A 13,579-nucleotide genomic window follows, 5' to 3' on the forward strand; every position below is an offset into this window, starting at 1 on the left:
TCGGCGTAATGAAGAGGATGAGACGATATTTGAAGATCCTCCTCCAGATAAAGACAACTCCGGAAGCGATCCGACCAAGTCAGCCACTCAACCTCCACAGATCTATTTGAAGAAAAGCGAGGAAGAGGACAAGAAGATGCACGATCTTGAGAGCAAAGTCAACGCTTTGATGACGGCTCAAGAAGTGAAGAAAACGGGCATCCCATACCCGTACCCGAGGGAGTGGGACCTGATTCCTTATCCCCAGAAATTTAATTTGATTAACTTTACTCCTTTTGATGGCAGGGGTTCACCAACTCAGCACTTGATCTATTTCAAGTCGCATCTCGGCGCAATATCTGGGAACGAAGCCCTGATGGTCCGGTCATTCGTAGGAACCCTTCGCGGGCCTGCCTTCGATTGGTATCGACGCCTTAAGCCTGGGAGTATCACTAGCTGGGCAGACATGGAAGAGTTATTCCTCACCAATTTCTTCGACGACGACACAGAAGTCTCGATCGGCACGTTGTTGGATGAGAAGCAGAAGGATGGGGAATCGGTTGATGTCTTTGTCAAACGATTCCGGGACAAAGCGGTGAACTGCAGAGATCCACTCACTGAGGAATTTATTCTGCAAACATGTCATAATAATCTGTCCTTGGATGTATTAGAAGTGGTGGGGGTTGTTCCCTCTAAAACTTGGAAAGAGATGAAAGTAAGAGGTGAACAAGCTGAACGCTTCCTCAAGAGAAAGAATTTGGAGAGAGGTTTGCCACCAGCTAATAATCAGAATCAAAATCAAAAGCAGAACTTTAACCCTCGAGGCAGAGGAAGAGGGTCTGTAGCCGCTGTGGACGCACATCAGACGTCACAACATCCACCGCAACAACCGCAACAATCATCCTTCCAATTGGCGCCAAACCAGAATCAACAGCCTTCGAAACAGTTTAAGAATTCTGAGCCCAGATTCCCGAAGGAATACTCTTTCAAAGATGATGAAGTTCCGGTCATCTTCAAATACTTGTTAGAGAACAACAAGATCAAGCTTCCACCGGTCACAAACCAAGAAGAAGCAACGAAGATCAATGACCCAAAGTATTGTGCATATCACAGAAGGGTCCACCATCCTACTAAGACATGTTATGTCTTAAAGGATAAAATTCAAACATTAATTGATGTTGGTATTGCTATTAGCTTCGGATCAGTTCCTTTGTCCTGGTTTCAAGCCGAGCCAGTATCAAAAGTAAAAATACAAACCATCAATGATGACCCTCATGGACAGCGTCAGAAAGGGCTTGTATCTCACACAGCCCCCAATGGCGAAATCCTTTGGGTTCATCCGGATTTGCTTGAAGATGAGCAATGGACAACATCCACGTCGAAGAAGAAGTTGAAAAGCAAGCGAAAGGAGAAATCCTGTTATGGAGCCTCGGCGATTCCTGAGAAGAATGATGAGGAGTTAGCAGCCTTACCACTTTCTGATGAAGAGCAGGAAGTTTTCGCTACAAGAAGTGGGAATGAATACCATTATAAGTATCCGGAAACCTCAGATCCAAATGCCAAAACTCTTACGGAGCTGGGGGTAGATGAAGAGCAGGAAGTTTTCGCTACAAGAAGTGGGAATGAATACCATTATAAGTATCCTGAAACCTCTGATCCAAATGCTAAAACTCTTAAGGAGATGGGGATAGTTACAACTCCACCAGTAGCAGTCGAAAAACCTCAGAAAGTTGTTAAGCAAAAGGAGAAAGAACCTCAACACAAAGAGGTTTGGACGAGACAAACCGGAAAGCTCAAACACTCCATATCGTTTCGACGTTATGGCTCAGCTGGCTAATATCCCAGCAAGAATTACGCTATATGAGTTGTTGCGCCTCTCGAAAGAAACCAGAGAAGCTTTACAAGAAGCTTTGGCTGATTCCGAGGTATTCCTCACTCAGATCAAGCCAATTCCTGAAAAGCCAGAGTCATCAGTGCAGCACTGCAATCTGGCAGCCACCAAGTTTCCTTGCATCGCTTTTACAAAAGAAGATATGCAAGTCAGAAATTCAAAGCATGATAGACCGTTATATTTTACTGGATATATCGGTTCGAGCATGGTTAACCGGATCCAAGTCGATCCGGGTTCCGCTGTTAGTATCATGCCACTTCGGTTGATGTACCACCTTGGAATTCTCGCCAGCAAGTTAGCCTCCACAGGAACGATTATTTATGGTTTCAACACAAGCGGGTCACGACCGTTGGGAAAAATCCGGGTGAAGTGTCAACTCGGAGATCTGAAGTCTGAAGTCACTTGCTATGTGATCGATGCAGAGACTTCCTATAACTTACTGTTGGGTCGCCCATGGATCCACGGTAATCTTATAGTTCCCTCCACCCTCCATCAGTGTTTGAAGTATGTCGACACTAATGAGGAGGTCAAGACGGTGGTCGCGGATAAGCAACCATTCAAGGGGTTAGAAAATTACTTTACTGACTCCCTTCTTTATGGTGCTGAGTCCGAAACTGAACCATCGGCCCATGGCACGGACAGCGGAGAAGAAGCTGATACCGAAGCCGGGCTCGATTATAGTGAAGGTCTTGTACTAAATGACATTGAACCTCTTGTAATCGATCTTGACGGTGATGAATCGTCGGACGAAAGTTGTAACTGGCAGCTTGCCGATGAAATAATAAATCATGATTTAGAGTACTCGCATTGTCTTGATGATGTAATGCAGAAATTGTACGACGACTCTAGTCTACATATGCCACTTCGTTCGTCTTGTACGGCGACGAAACACCTCCAAAGCTCATCTGGAACAACTATGATCCTACCCGCAAAGGCAGGGGGTGAAAAAGAGATAATCTTTGGAAAAGGGGAATCATCCCCCACTCCAGATCATTTCTTAGATAGTAATTCGGATGAAGAAAAACCCGGGCGACACTTCTCTCGGTATAGTTCTCAAGCGAATGATTATATGATGAGTCGAGGCTATGACCTTTCACTTGGTGAAGGCCTTTATTTTGGTCAAGGTATTAGGGTTCCACCCCGTTCTACCTATGTACCAAAAGGAAAACCAGATAATTACTACAGTCGTAATAGAGGTCTGGGTTATGATTCATCCGAAGACGATTATGGCCAACAAATCATTAACCAATTAATAGATAGGAGCGGACATTCATCCGACACTTCAAATTGGGATTCTGACGTGAGCATTGGTGAAAGATTCAAATCCCTAATGTCGAACATGGCGACGGTTGACCCTTCCACAACAGAAGAAGACGATCAGTTACCTGTTTGGGAAGATCCATGGATGCATTACATGAATATCCAATACGGTGATCGATTTGAGCAAAGAGAACCTCCTACCGAGGATAAAGTGGTTCAAGTTAATATGGGTGACGAAAATAATCCGAAGCCTATATTTATCAGCGGTGATCTCCCGCCAGACGAAAAAGAGGAATTAATTGCCCTCGTTAAAGAGTATATCGACGTTTTCGCATGGAACTACGAAGATATGCCAGGACTCGACCCAAATGTAGCAATGCATACCCTTAACATAAAATCGGATGCTAAACCTGTCAAGCAACAACAAAGACGGTTTCGTCCGCAAATTATGGAGGCAATAGAAGCTGAAGTTAAGAAGCTAATTGACTCGGGTTTTGTCAGAGAGGAACAACATCCTGAATGGTTGGCCAATATCGTTCCAGTCCTCAAAAAGAACGGAAAAATCAGAATCTGTATTGACTTCAGAGATCTGAATACAGCATGCCCCAAGGATGATTTTCCCCTACCGATTACGGACGTCATTATCGACAACACATGCGGGTTTGAAAGAATGTCGTTCATGGATGGATTTTCTGGGTATAATCAAATCAAGATGCATCCGGATGATGAAAAGCATACAGCTTTCAGAACACCTCTTGGCGTCTTTTGTTATACCGTTATGCCTTTCGGTTTGAAGAACGCCGGTGCTACGTATCAACGGGCGATGACGAAGATCTTTCAAGAACATGCTAAACCTATCAAGCAACAACAAAGACGGTTTCGTCCGCAGATTATGGAAGCGATAGAAGCTGAAGTCAAGAAGCTAATTGATTCGGGATTTGTCAGAGAAGAACAACATCCTGAATGGTTGGCCAATATCGTTCCAGTCCTCAAAAAGAATGGGAAAATCAGAATCTGCATTGACTTCAGAGATCTGAATACGGCCTGTCCCAAAGATGACTTTCCTCTACCGATTACGGACGTCATCATCGACAACACTTGCGGGTTTGAAAGAATGTCGTTCATGGATGTATTTTCTGGGTATAATCAAATCAAGATGCACCCGGATGATGAAAAGCACACAGTATTCAGAACACCCCTGGGTGTCTTCTGTTATACTGTTATGCCGTTCGGCTTGAAAAATGCCGGTGCTACATACCAGCGAGCGATGACGAAGATCTTTCAAGAGCACATCCGGAAGACTGTCGAATGCTACGTTGATGATCTGGTTGTTAAAAGTCATGATAAAAACTTCGAGCTTATGAGAACTCATCAGCTGAAAATGAACCCGACTAAATCCTTCCTTGGAATGTCGAGCGGTAAATTCCTTAGATTCGTCGTCACCACAAAAGGTATTCATATTGATCCTGATAAGGTGAAGGCAATACACGAGCTACAACCCCCGAGAAATCTTAAAGAACTCAGAGGGTTGCAAGGTCGGTTGGCATACATCCGTCGGTTTATATCAAATCTGTCGGGAAAATGTCAACCGTTCTCAAAACTTGCGAAGAAAGGCGTATCGTTCGTTTGGGATGAAACATGCCAAAAGGCATTCGAGGATATTAAGAAATATCTGGCGAATCCACCTATTCTCGTTGCACCGAAATCGGGCAGACCGTTTTTGATTTATGTCAACGCAATATGACTTGTACTTCAAACAGCAGAAATCTGTTAAAGGACGAGCTATTTGCGACCTTCTGGCAGAAAACCCTACGAAGGATGTAGTCGAATTGTACGACGATCTGCCAGATGAAACTCACGAAGTTAATACCACCTCACATCAACAAGTGTGGCAATTGTACTTCGATGGGGCTTCCCGATCAACCAACGTGGCAAGTGTACCCGGATGTTCTAAAATCTCCTCAGGAGTGGGGGTCGTTTTAGTTTCCCCGGAAAAGCACATCTTGCCTAGAGCATATTCACTAACTGAGCCATGCTCTAATAACGTGGCCGAATACAATGCGTTAATAATCGGGCTTAATTTCGCCAAAGAGCTGGGGGTCGAATACCTTGAAGCTTTTGGAGATTCTCAACTGGTGGTTAATCAAATACGAGGAGAGTATGAAGTCAGAAATCGAGACCTGATTCCATACCACCAGGTGGCCATCGAAATGGCAAGCTCGTTTGAAGAATTTTTCATTGAGTACGTTCCGCGTCTCCAAAATGCATACGCGGACGCATTGGCAGCATTGTCAGTATCCTTGGCTCAACCTCCCGAAACAGAGCAATTGATTACAGTGAGAACTCACCAGCTTATTGTTCCAATCTACGATTCGAATGCTAAAGAAGTATACTCAACTGGAGTTGAACCCGAAGTTCGAGATTGGCGTTTCCCCATTATCGACTACGTCCTACATGGTATATTGCCTGAAGATGTAAGAGAAAGGGAATCGATTCGGCGAAGAGCGCCGAGATTTTATTACAATGCCACATCGCAAACGTTGTATCGACGAGCTTATGATGGTCTTTTACTTCGTTGTCTATCCAACAAGGAAGCGGAACAAGCACTCAAAGAAGCGCATGATGGAATATGCGGTGCACATCAGCCCGGTCCTAAGCTCTGCGATCGACTTAGGAGAATCGGGTATTACTGGCCAACTATGGTAAAAGACGCAGTCGATTACGCACGAAAATGTGAAGCGTGTCAATTACATGCGAATTATATGCACATACCCCCTGAGTATCTACATCCTTCGGCGACATCATGGCCGTTTGAGACATGGGGAATGGACTATTTTCCCGCCTTCGGTTAAAGGGGACCGGTTTATTTTGGCAATCACCGATTATTTCTTGAAATGGGCAGAAGCAGTTCCACTTAGAGAAGTAAAGACGACTGATGTTATCAAATTTATTAAACACCACATTATATATCGGTATGGTGTGCTAAGGTGAATAGTGCACGACAACGGTCCTCAGTTCGTGAGCAACGCATTTATCAAATTCTGCGGTAAATTCGGGATTAAGGACGTTTCGTCGACTGCTTATAATCCTACGGCCAATGGATTGGCCGAAGCTTTTAACAAGACTATCATCAAAATTCTGGCAAAATTGGTGAAAACCAATAAACGAGATTGGGACGACAAACTCGGTGAAGCTCTTTGGGCTTATCGTACGACCGTCCGCACGCCTACCGGAACTACCCCGTATGCTTTAACATATGGGTGTGAAGCCGTCCTTCCATTGGAAATACAGATTCCTTCTCTCCGTATCGCTCTCGTAACGGGAATGACGACGGAAGAACATCATCAGAAACGTCTCGAGGAATTAGAGATGTTGGATGAGAAACGCTTGGAAGCTCAACAACAAATCGAGTTTTATCAAGCTAGAATTTCTCGGGCTTTCGATAAAAAGGTCCGACGACGAAGCTTTAAAGAAGGAGATCTAGTCCTCGCTGTCCGAAGACCTATGATTCTCACCTCTAAGAAGAAAGGCAAATTTGAACCTAAATGGGAAGGACCATTCGTGATAGAAACAGTCTACTCAAACGGTGCCTATCGCCTGATTACTCAGGATGGCAACAAATTAATGATGCCGATAAATGGGAAGTTCCTGAAAATGTATTATCCGTAATACGTTCAGGATAACCTATGTAAAACGGGAAGTTCCTAGAGAATCCTATATAGGATATTTCAGGATAACCCGATATCAGTTGATTATTCTAAATGAAAACTGATTATGTGAATGGTCTGTTCTTAATTGTTATAAAAATAATTAAAAACCTCTTACTACTTTTGTTGAGATGAGATTTAATGACAATTAATCTTTCCTCACAAAACCTTGTAATGTAAGCATGAAAGATCAGATTCGATGATTGTTTGAAATCAAAATTTCCCACCGAGTAGTTTGTGCAAATCAACGAATTCATTGTTATTTGCACCCTACTCCAATTCCTCAATTGGTTAAAACCTTTAAATAGTTAAGGCCACAACCAAAATCCCCTCTCGATTCCTTCAATGAACGAGAGGCCCACAAATGGAACGATCAAACTTTTCTATGGTTAGAATCGTCTCAAAACATCCCACTTGGTCAAACCTCACTACAGTTAGGACCACAACCAAAATCTCCTTTCGATTCATTTTTTGCGAACGAAAGGTCCACTGTTGAATTGAGTAATCAAACCTTATGACAGTTAGGGTTATTCAAACCAACCTAGATTCTCTAAGTGGAGATTCCACTTTGAGTTTCCTTTTCATCAGGAGATAGAATATAAAATTCTTCCTCTCCAATTCTGGGTTTATCTCTACCAACAAACAAGAGACCAGGAGATAGAATATAAAATTCTTCCTCTCCAATTCTGGGTTTATCTCTACCAACAAACAAGAGACCAGGAGATAGAATATAAAATTCTTCCTCTCCAATTCTGGGTTTATCTCTACCAACAAACAAGAGATCAGGAGATAGAATATAAAGTTCTTCCTCTCCGAGTCCGGGTTTATCTCTACCAACAAACAAGAGATTGAGAAACGGAATATACAATTCTTTTTCTCTCTAATTCTGGGTTTATTTTCCTGTATAGGAAATATAACCTATTCTCATTCTAAAATCCATGTCGTTCGCACATGGGGGATGTTATCTCTATCCCTTATTAGAGATAAGCCTACATCTAACACATGTAGCCTACATATTCAATATGATAGTTTAAAGTCTAAAAGAGTTTAATTCTTTTAGCGCAACGTTATATGTGAAACGGACTTAGATAATTCACATACTAGCCCGATTCAAACGGTAATCGGTAAAGGCATATCAAATCCGTTGATGGCTGAGGATTTGCCAAAAATCCTATAAGTATTATGGTTATTTATTCTAAACAAGAATGAGTAATCATAATAAAACCTCAATGAGCAAAAAGATTCAATATAATGAGCAAAAAAGTTCACTATGTTGACCAAGAATTTTCAAACAAAGTTACAAAAAATGTATGTTCTCCAATTACAAAAGTTTATACTGACTAATATGATTTTCAAGTTTTGACAGCTCTAACGCATAAGCTTGTTCAAGCTCGGCTGTCAGTTTAACTTTGAAGGCTTCTTCATCAACGTTCTGAAGTTCAGCAACCTCTTGTTCTTTCTCAGCAAGTCTCTTATCCTGAATATTCAGTCGTTGATACAGGTTTTCTTCAATTCGAGTTGTCTTCGTCAACTCAGATTCTAAAACTTCACGAGCATCCTTAGCTTTTGCAAGTTGTTTTTCTAGACGGTCCATTTCAGCTCGATTCGACTCTAAATCCCGTTGTAGATCGATTTTAACCTGTAGTCTCTTCGCGATATGCACCCTGAGTTGATGACTGTGAGCTTTTAGTTTTTGAAGTTCAGAGTTAGCAGATTGCTGAGAATCACGCCACGCACGCAACTTGAAGTCCATATGAGAAGCGATGTAGGAGGGTACACCTTTAGTGCGAAGATCCTCCAGAAGTTCAACGTGTTGCCTCAGCTCGATTAAATATGCACCAATTGAATCGGCTAAGTCGTTGTATCCTTCATCTCGGATACCCGACATATAACGATCAAACGGTTTCTTAAAATTCTCAAAATATGAACCTTTTAAGAGAATACGATCGACCATAAAATTCCAAAAAGAGACGAAACCATGAAGATCAGAGCAAATGGCGATTTTTTCCGGATCCTCGTCAGACAATAACTCTTGAATGCGGCTGATAATGAGGTAGAAGAAGCTGCAACAAGGGTAAATAAGTCAGTACAAGATATATGTGTGCGTACATAACAACAATCTGAAGCATGTCAAGTTTAACAGAAGAACCTTCAGTATGACCCTGCGTGTCCACTGGGGGTAGTTTGGTCTCCTGAATAGTCAAAGCTGGCTCAGGAATAGTAACTTTTAATGCACCAACTATGTCAGAAGATTCTTTAATTTCAACCTCAGAAGATTCTGGGTGCAAACTAAGAGGCTCTTTAGGAGGAGATTCTACAAACAAAAGAGTTACAATGAGCATGGTGGAATGTTGATCGGGAATTCAAAAACAAATGATGAATAAAACTCACCAGCCCTGGGCACAACATCGGTTGACGTACCAACGTCTTCAGTTGGTCTCGCTTTTGTTGTGACCGGACTAATCTGGGGAGTGACGGTGACTTCTATCGTCATGGGGTCTATGGGAGTAGAAGGTTGAGGTTCAGGAATAGATGATTGGAGATTAACTTCAGTTCCTGCCCATGGCACGAGTTCACTACCCTCCGGTCGATCAGACGTTTCAGTGATTATAGTAGTATCAGTTCCAATAACTGGTCCTATAATTCAAACGCTTATATAATTAATCAAGTCAAAATATATACGTATATATATATGTGGAGTTCACAGAACCAAAGTCTTACTCTCAGAAGGACCGGCTTCCGTTGAACCAATTCCAACATCTGAGCCGATAGTTGCATCAGAGGCTTTCTCTAACAAAGAATCAAGGATTTGCTGATGGTCGTCCTCTGAGATATTAAAGTTGAAATTATGAAAATCATCGACTTTGGTGGCATGGGTGGCTTCCCCCTCAGTAGGCTCATGCATCGTGGTATCTACGGAACGTATTAAACCATAAGTAACACGTAAATTTATACGAATTTGCTCAAAGGACGTTTAACATTACCTTGTTGAATCGGGACGGATTCGAGAGCTCCACTACTTGTACCTGCTTCTTTTAATTTGACTAAAAGGAGAGAAAGCGATTCGTCGAAACTTATAGAGAAGTTTTAGGAGCAAGCAAGTGTTTTTGTTTTCCATCAGATCGAGAGCTTGCGTCTAATTAGTAATTGGTAGTTAGCACGTCAGAACTGGTGACGGGTCGATGGTTGGGCCAATTCTTGCCATGTAGGCCCACTCGAAGCACCCGCGCTCATGGCCATCAGATTGGGCCAGCACGGGCTTACGAAAAGTTATGGCCATGAGTCGTGATGAAGCCTTGGACTTTCTCACAGAAAAAGTAGAGAGGCTTTTCCCGTCTAACAATCATCACGTGGGAGTACGAAATTTAATCCAAAAACGATAAATATGCATTAATTCGATCTCCAGCGAACTCTCTGGATTTATCATTTCAAGGAAACCACGAAGTAGCTTGTGATTGAGTAGGAGCAGCAGATGGGCGCACAAGTCCCCTTTCAAAGAAAGAATCAGGAAGACCCGCTCTTGCATCAGAACTTGAGCTAGTCTCACCCGCCTCCTCGGAAGTCTCCGTCTCCTCAGAGTCAAATTCTTCTTCACTACCAACTGAGCGAGCCAGTTCTTTTCCCTTCCTCGATGATTCAGCAACATCTTTCTTTTGGGGTGAAGTCATAACTTCACGTGCCGCTCTGCTTGAGCGCCGCGAGGCTGTCTCTTCTTCTGGTTCTGACCTTCTCCCGTACTGGGTGACGATGTTGGCAGCGAGCAACCACTTGCAAAATAGAAAAGTCGTCCGCAGAGGTGGTGTTTCCAGAGGGAGATCGAACTCAGCACCTGTGCAGCCAGCAATACTCCAGAACCAAGCTCTCGCTCCGTCGATAAGTCCCCCGCGAAAGCTAAGATGACGATTCGGGTTGCCGACATAAATTTGATCATAGCCGAATTGACGAGCAAATCGACATGGAAGATAGGGTTCAATATGACAAACGTCTTTTACCCTAAATAACAAATAGCCAGGTCGAATGTTTATCAACCATCTGAAGCACCCGACATCCAAGATAGTGCGATTCTGCCTTGGATCTTCGGCATCAAATAAAGTAGTGTTATAGGTACCGGAGAACCGAGGGAAGCAGGGGAAGAATTCCCAACACTTGTGAATCTTGAATTGCCTCGTTAGGTCCGGCTCTCGATGTTTGATCCATTTGCAAGCTTCAAAATTCTGCAACAGAGGAAGGTTGGGATCTATCACCCTAGGAGCTTCCATTAAATCTGGCCGGTGAAGTACTAACCAGGCCATTAGATAAGTATATGGCAGCTCCAGTTTCGGAACTGATAAGCTGGCGGAGGGTTTCTTTTTCTCCTGGGTAAACACAGAGATTAATTGTCGTAATCCACTGTGAATAGCAGCCACCATAGCGGGAAGCAAGGATAATTTGCGACCTGTAGCTATCTGAACGGCTGGATATAATACTTCCATTGGCATCGCATCAGAGGACTGGTAGGGAACTACGCACCTTTTTAGCCATATAGCCAGGAAACCAGCCAACAGAGCAGTAGGGCTAATCGGAACACCGGCTTGCCACAGATAAGAATGGAATTTAGTACCATACGGAAATCCGTCTTCTGAATGGGAAGTGTAAGTCTGTGCATTTGTTTTCTCCAACAGCCGGTTGATTTCACCCGGGTTCAAAGGAGATAATCCGCATACATCTGCTGAGCGATTGTCCAAGTTTTTAAACAGATAATCGGCGAACTGTTTTAAACTAATTTGGGGAGATTTCTTTTTAGATTTGATCTCCATCTCAGCCATGGCTATGTGATAGTGGCAGGTCAATTCCCATAAAATGTCATGAGTCACCGCTGACCGATTCTTCATCTTGTTCAGCTGGTTGGTGGTCGGAAAGAACTCTTGATATGGAACATCGCCCATGGGCAAAGCAGACACCTGCATCATTTCATGCAGTGGTAGTCCGAGCTCCCCGTTCTTGGTAAAGAATGTATTAGTGTCCGGGTTGTAGATCTCGAACAAACAGAGGAAATGACCTACACTAATCTGCAGGCCATGCATGCTGGCACGAATCGGGACGTTTAACCCTAATTCTGCTAATTCTCGCCCAAAACGGTTCAGTACATATTGGGTTATTCTGGTCCACCACCACTTGTCTCCAAAATAATGTACCCATCCATAACATCTAAAAGTCTCTCTGGGTAATACTTTTCCCGCTGCCGCTAACCGGTTCTTCACGGTGTTGGCCTGCGCTGTCGTCTCATTTTGAGGTATATTGTCTTGACCTAAGACACCTGGATGAAGCCCTCGTATCGAAGCTCTTTCACTGGAACCTGGAGTGACCTCCTTCCCAATGAAACCACAGTGGATACGCTCGTGATTCTCAGTTAATCTCCAGAACATTTCGCGGTTAACGGATAAATTCCTGAACTGTAAGAGCGAGTGTTCTCGAGGAATCCAAGGCAAATATAGAAATGACGAGCCGCTCTCATGCAACCACTGTGCAGACTTGCAGAATGCAATCTTCGGATCCTTTACGGAGTCGCCAAATAAGAAATCCGGCTTCCTTATACATTGATTTGAGTCTTGTTCTGAAATCAAGGTTGCATCCGTGATTAACCGTCGTAGAACACGACAACTACCCCGCCGGATCAACTCTTTAGCCTCTTCACCATAGTCAGATTGGAACTGGGGAGAGGATTCAATTAACGGAAGCCCCTCATAATAAGAATGGGTAATGTTACTCTGACCCGTAACCGCACCAGCAGGAAAGGCAGTGGAAGGAAATTGAACTGATAAAAGAAATACACATAAATCGTGTAAGGATGGTCCCAAAATTTTAGAGAAAGCGATATACCTTACTCTATAAGATATAATCACTATCTCGTAACAGGTGTGACGATTTTTTTTATATATATATACCACATGTGTAAAAGGAGATATGCGTTACTATGCACGGGCATTATAACGGCATACCAAAACCTTTCAACACATGTGGGATGATATAAAATCGCCCCTGTGTGTTCTGAAGTGCGTTTTGTCCAAGCAAAACAAACACTTTTAAGCGTCGATCCCCTCAAAGGAGGATGCCGGCTCTTCTCGAGGGTATCTCAAAGGATACAAACGAGGATCTGCATACAAATATAGGTGCATATATATGAAATTGATGGAGTACAGTATTTAAATTCGAAAAAGAGTGAAAGAGATATACCTCCACACGAGATCACAGTAGGGGCAGCCTCCTCAGAGCTCTGAACAGTCGGACGGCTTCGGGTTCCTCGAGCTCTACGCGGCGACATGATGAGTAGATGATCTACAAGGAAATCCAACGAAAATGGTCATGGTTTTGAGCAAGAAATCGACCAAAACATCACAAAACATGGTCAGAACAGTGCATGCAACGTTACAGGTGAAGAAAATCAAGATTTGAAAGAGAAGAGGGAAATCAAACCTATCAAAGCCAAGTGGAATCTCTCCAAACGAAGCCCCTACCCAAATCGGCCACAAAGAGGAGAAGAAATAGAGAAAAACTGGTCGAAAATTGCCCAAGAAATCGCCGGAAAATCGCCCAGAAAGTAACGTGAAAAAGCCCTAAAAACCCTAAGTCCGCAGTTTTATACCCCCTGTCTCGATGAGCGAGACAGTAAATACTGTCTCGCCCAGCGAGACAGCAAATACTGTCTCGCTGAGCGAGACAGCAAACACTGTCTCGCCCAGCGAGACAGCAAATACTGTCTCGC

Source organism: Asparagus officinalis, chromosome 4 (genome assembly GCF_001876935.1).
Source record: "Asparagus officinalis chromosome 4, Aspof.V1, whole genome shotgun sequence".
Lineage (NCBI taxonomy): Eukaryota > Viridiplantae > Streptophyta > Magnoliopsida > Asparagales > Asparagaceae > Asparagus > Asparagus officinalis.